Genomic DNA, 6892 nt, shown 5'->3' on the forward strand with positions numbered 1-6892 from the left:
AGATCTATCCCCACCTCTGGATCACTAAAGAGTCTGTTAAGTACCCTCTTATACCCACTAGGAACATCAACATCTCTATATGGTGGTACTCTATTAGGAATAGCAAGTACCTTTGCACTATAGTATCTAGGAGAGAGATCATAGGCAAGGTGTAATGTCCCCAATTTTGTAGGCATCTGAGTTTTAGGGATTAGCCTATTATTGTGATCCTCGTAGGCTAATTATTGTGGATAGAGGGTCTTCTACGGCAGAGGCTTGGCTTGGGAGGGTCTTATCTTCTCCACATTTCAATAAGCTACAGGTTAGCTTTCGTTTGGCTCAGATCGAACTTCGTTTCGACTTAGTTTTGTGTACTTACTATTTGTGGTAAGTTGGTGTTGATCGAGATGGACCCTTTCTATTTTTGGAAAGTGCATTTGGTCACATGGAGAAATAATAGTTATGACTCCTATTTCAGACAACATTTAAATGATGAGTATTTTGAGAGTTATTATATTTTTAGTGGCCAAATTATTATTAATTATTAAATGGCTATTTATAAAGTTATAATTTAACTTTAGAATTTCACTTAAGTTGGGAGTTGAGTTATCATTGGAAAGTGCCATTTATTAATTAGTTAAGCCAAGTCAAGTGAGAGAATTTAGAGGAAGCTTCTAATTAATGTTGTGTGGTGAAGCTTCTTGAGTGAAGTTACATTTTGGAAACAACAAGGAATTTGGAGGTTATAAATACAAGCCCATTTGTTGAGAAAAGCACGCTTGAATACATATTTTCTTTTGTTGCCTTTGTGGCTTTTTTCTGAGTTCTGAATTTATGAGCCCTTGCTGAAGTATAAGGGTTTCTGAGTTTCTGAAGATTGCTTGAAGTCATTGCTGATGTATAGTGATTTCATTGATTAAATCTCCTATCTGTGATTATCTGTGTCTGGGAGATTGGATTTATAATTCTGAGAATTTTGAGTTGATGTATGCAAATTATGCTCAGGTGAATAATTTTCTCTTCCCTCTTCTACCATGATACCTGTGTTTAAGAAGAGCTGTAATCCGGAGTTTTGAGAAGTGCATTCAACCATTGATGAGGTAAAGTGAGTTGAATTCTTTGCAATCTAATTTAAGAGGGCTTCTGTTGGCTGTGTTTTCTGTGGTTGGAAGTCTTTGTGATTGAAGAAGATTGATAGCATTAATATTTGTAGATTGAAGGAGACTTTGAATTGTCAACCTGGGAATTGCTGAGTGTCTCCCACTGAATTATTTGCTGGTTATTACATTTGTCATTCAGAAGCTTCATTTTGGAGGCTTGTGACGTCAAGTTTGGAGGTTGGAAGGTGCACATACAATGCTTGCAATTTGTTGTATGAAGTCTCCAAGCCATTCTATTGAGCTACGTGACAAATCTTTGGGCTTGCGATTTATTACTCTTGGCGTGGACCTTGATTTATCAGCTACAGGTGTGATTGTGAGGATTGGTGTGCTTCATATATGGACCTGCGATTTGGTTTCTAAGGGTCAGGTCTGCAATTTAGCCATCTACGTGTGGGCAAGGAGCTATCAAATTATTGTTTATTGATTTGCAAATAGTAATATTGAGGGTCAAATCGAACTTTATCCCTATAAATCAGGTTCAGTGATTTGTTTGTTCTAATGCTCTTTCATTAATCTTAAAATCAGTAGCTGAGTGGTTATTACAAAATAGGAAAAAATAAAGTTGTCACTGTTATACTGCTGTTATACCACTCCATTCTCTACATATCTGAAATTTCAAAAAATCATTAATATAAATTTGCTTTTCTCAATCACACTACCGAAGAGTTTGTTTGCAAATTGTTTGACAAAATGTCAAACTTCTGATTTGATAAAGAAATAGATGTGATAAAATTAATTTGGATAAGTCATAACCGGACTAGGGTTATTACACAAGGAGGTAAAAAGGTGTGGTCATTTTGTTCCAGTGATGGAGAACAATTGCTTCGACCTTTTTATAAATGATGTCCTCAAGATCATTCTCTCTTCTTTGTATTACTTGGGATATCAAATGATGTTCATGTAAGTTATCTTGATGTAAGTAATGTCAATAAAAATTTTAGATCTTTCAATAAACAATGACAAAGGAATCTATATTAAATTAAAATTCATAACTTACCACTTTATCTTCTCCAACATAGTGTCCATGGCATCATAGATATCCCTAAGGCATGGTTTATTAGTGTCAACAAAGCAAAGAATAGACATGATTGCCTCAGTAAATTCCAATACATACTCCATACGATCCCACCAATCATCATCCAGTATAATTGCTTTCATTTTTTGGGCCCTTGTATTGGATTGCTTTCAACCCCATTGGTTGCTAATGACCATTTGTGACAATATCTCTCTTACCTTCACAAGTCATCTCAAGATGATTGTGTGAGAGGACAAATGCATTTCAGCAACTTAAAAACATGTTAACAGTATACTAGTAACACATTTAAAATATTTAAACAACACAAGTTTTTTTAATTTAATTATGCAAAACATGACATAAGCGATAAATGAAACTAAATAAATTATATTTTAAGATTTACCTTCAATAGTTCCAATTTGGAGAAAGTTTTGAAAATTGCTTGTGACATATGGCGATTTGTCATAAACATTTAAACCTCCTCACCATCCTCATACATTTGTTTCAATCAGTCTACTTGGGTGCCAATTGCTTGCATCACCAGAGATGCACTATGCCCAAAATATGGGATCATATCTAGCCTCTACCAAAGCATTTGCAGCCCTGGAAAATTTTGCATTTTTCGTAATTGCTTGGATAATATTATCCCTAACCAATGCCTCTGTCAAATTAGTGAGAATCTAAGAATTAAACTCTGCATCTTTTACTCCCCACTCATAGTCAACAGCCTTCAAAAACATCGCCCCCTTGGGGGACACAAAATAACATTGATCAAGGGATGGTTTTTGCAATATTTCATTCATAAGAGGCAATGAACACTCTTGTTTAAACCCAAGAATCTCTAATTGGTTTTAATTGCTGTCTACATTTTTCCTCTCTTTATGCAATAAGGTGGTGCACACCTTTTCAAGTCTAGGACCTTGTTAACCACAAGGTGCATTATATATTGTTATCGCCATCTCCTTCCAATAGGGTGACCTCACTAAGTTGAATAGAAGACCATTCACATAGAGGCAATGTACAATTTTCTCATCAACAATATCTCTTGCCTCATTTTGAAATGCTTGATCTAGTGGTCCTCTCTTGCGGATGGTGACTTGTGGTTCATCTTCATTCTCCCTACAAGGTATAGGCAAGAAGGGATGTCTAGAGGCTAGTTGAGTAGGAGGTGGTGTTATTGGTTATTTCGCTTTGAAACTATAACCATTTTGTTTTCCTTTTGCAACTAATTTATCTGCATCTTCTTGCTCTTTAATGAATGTTGCTATTTGTCCAGGTGGCAACCCCTTCGTATATCCCCCTAGTGGACCTTGACACGTATTATTCCCTTTACCCCTAGGGCCCATAAAATAAAGATTTACTCATTAGTAGGAGCTTCTATATTGTGAGTTGCAAAAATTACATTTTCCATACAAACCCTCCACCTCTAAGGTATTGAGAAATTCTTGTAGTGTATTTCCATAGAGGAGACCCTTTATCAATTTTAAATTTTTGAGACCCACCCACTAAGATTTGATTACTCATTGTTGCAATCTATAAAAAAAAAGGAAAAAAAATTCGAAACGTCTTCAAAAACTTGAATTTTTTTTCAAAATCGTGAAACACTATAAAAAACTAAAGAATATGGTTGAAATCATAACTTAAACACTTAAATATGCTCTTTGGAAGGTATTTGCGACTCCATAATTGATCTCCTTTGAATACAATCATCTCACTTCAAACTTGCAAGATAGACAAAGAAAAATGAGAGAGCCAAATGAGAGCAAATGTGAAATTAAATATGTTTGGAGACTCCTTTTTAGGGTCATTCTAGGGTTTGGAGGGAAACTATAATAAAAAATTGTCATTTTAATGGTTTTTGGGCCCACTTTTTAACTTAATAGTCGTGGGCCCTTGGTGATCTGGATACCCCTAGGTATGTGGTGGGTCTGCACAAGGATCACATTTGGACCTGTGGGTCTGCCCGGGTCCATGGTGGTTTGGACCCAGACGAACCCACAAGTCCAAATGTGAATCCTACACAAACCTGCCACATACCATTTCACAAACCCAAGCTCGGTTCGGATCCAAACCTGGTTCAAGGGTCTAGGGTGTGAACTCAGTAGCGCAGCTTAAGAGAGCCTAGATCTAATGGGAAATGATAATACATGTAGAGTGGGGCCTTAAAACTCATTGATTAAAGCTCTAAACTTGAGATAAAGGTTCAGCAAAAACCACTTGTGGGCTCAATGAACTAAATCAGGCCCTATAATTAATGAAACATATGGATAAATGGCCTTAATTAGACCCAAAAATTGATCATCTATATGGCGATTTGCATTAGAGTTTGAACTTAGGACTTTGGGGAAAATATGTGGCTCTCTTGGGGCCCAAAAGACAATCAGATCTGAGTATTAAATCAACCAGACCCTGTCGTAAATGTCGTGTGGGCCATTAATGGATTGATAGGGCCTAAATATGAGATATCTGTCACTGAAATTCAAAATAAGGGCTCTTAACTCGAAGTACAGGCCCTAAAGAGGAAATGTGTAGCTTTTTTTAGGTCATTGGGCCCAAATGTTTAAGCAAAGCAACCTTGGTATGTAGCATATGGGTTGGGGATTGGATCAGACCTGATTTGGGCTCCATATAATATAACTTGTGGCCTCATAAGGATTCTAAATCAAAGTGCCTAGGCTCTAATCCGACTTCAACACCCAAAAATTGGGCACAAAATGTGAGGTGAGATCCCAAATGTAATTTAAATACTAAAAGCAAGGTCCAAAGTATGATACAATTGGGGATATAAAAGGATTAATTAAATATAGATCTAAGAATATAATACTCGATGTAAGCTTTTCCATTTGAATTTGCTGTATCAAACTTAGCACCTGATCTCAAAACCTTGATCCTTTTTTTGGACATGTTTTCAACCTAAGCTTTGAATTCTTTGGATCTATTAAGTACTTCTTTAGACTCCTTAGATTTCAAGAAATAAATCCAAGTCTTTTGAGAATAGTCATCAATAAAAATCACATAATACCAAAATCCACTCAAAGATGCCACATAAATTGGTGAGCATAAATCAGATCTAGAATTATTTTTTATTTACTTTCAATACTTAGAAAATGATATTTTAACATTCTTACTCAGTGCACATCCTTTGCAAATGCCATCATGCTCGTGACTGAGCTTTAGTAAGCTAGAAACCATCTTCTTCATGGATGAAAGAGATTTCAAGTGTAAGTGAGCAAGTCTCCAATGCCATAAAACACTTGAATTGATAGAGACATGCACTTATACTTGAATTAGACAAAGAGAAAGTTTGTATAGACTCCCTTGACAAACACCAATCACATGTGCAAATTATGAAGCTATAGTTCTTTGTCCAAGCAAGAACTTTTCCTTCAGAAAATGCAAATTGATAACCTTTGTCCTCCAGTGCTAGAATTGAGATCATATTTATTTTGATTCTTGGAACAAATAGGACCTCACTCAAATGAATAGGGATGTCGGTAATCTAGATGAAGAGAATTGGCTCCAACACCTTTTACTGAATAGCTTGCATCATCTCCAATTATCACTTGTAAATTGGTTTCTCTTTCTATCAAATCAGAAAGATGCTCATCATATCTTGTAATGTAAAAGCACCACCATCAATCAACCAAGATTTTCTGTTGGTTGGAACATTGCTTGAAAGAGCTGAGATGAATATAAATCCTCCCTAGTTGTCACTGGATTCCTTTCTAGGTGACACCTCATTAACACTCTAGAGGGTTTCAATTTTTTTGCATTGAGGCAGAGATCAAGAGTGAGTTTTGTGTACCCTACAACCTGCAACAAAATGGAGTTTCTGAAAGCAAAAAATGATCCACAGTTGAGGTAGCCAAATCCATGATTCATGATTATAATTTACAAACTTTTCTTTGGGCAGAAGCTTCAAGAACTGCTGTCTATATTCATAACCAAAGCCCTTATAATATAATAGAAAATATGACTCCTGAAGAGGCCTTCCTAGTTGTCAAACCTGAAATTAGTCACTTAAAATTTTTGGTAGTCCTATTTAGATTCATATACCTAAAGATAAAAGATCTAAACTAGAACCATCAGACTAGAAAAAGATATTTTTGTGTTACAGCGAGTCTTCAAATGCCTACAGGATCTACATTCTACAGTAGGAAGTTCCCTTGAAAAGATCAAAAGGGTCTTCCGTAGAGATAGACAACAAAGAAAAAGAGATTACTCATGATATGGACATTTATACTGATCATTCTCCCGTGATTTAGAGGGAGTACACTCGACCAAAAGAGACTTTTGATTCAGCTGATCCCGTAGAACCAACTGATGGGCCAAGTAACATTTCTACTGGTAGAAAGAGGTGTTATGTTAGAAGAATGTCAGTCTATAATCAAGAATGATGTTTGGGATGTTGTACCAAGGCGTAAAGAAAAATCAGTTATGTTTTCCAAGTGGCTTTCCAAGACTAAGCATGCGGTTGACAAAAGTATTTAGAAGTATAAAGCAAGATTTGTGGCAAGAGGTTTCTTTCAAAAGGAGGGAATAGATTATGTAAAGTTGTTTTCTTTGTAGTTTGTTATACATTTACTAGGACTATTATTGCTATTTCTTAGCTAAAGGTTGGAAGCTACATCAAATGGATGTAGAGTATACATATCTTAATGGTGTTGAAGAAGAAGCATTCATTGAACAACCAAATGGTTTTGTAATTCATGGGAAAAGTCTTATGTATGCAAGT

This window comes from Cupressus sempervirens, chromosome 3 (genome assembly GCF_028749045.1).
Source record: "Cupressus sempervirens isolate cs-2001-9-10 chromosome 3, ASM2874904v1, whole genome shotgun sequence".
In the NCBI taxonomy this organism is placed as follows: domain Eukaryota; kingdom Viridiplantae; phylum Streptophyta; class Pinopsida; order Cupressales; family Cupressaceae; genus Cupressus; species Cupressus sempervirens.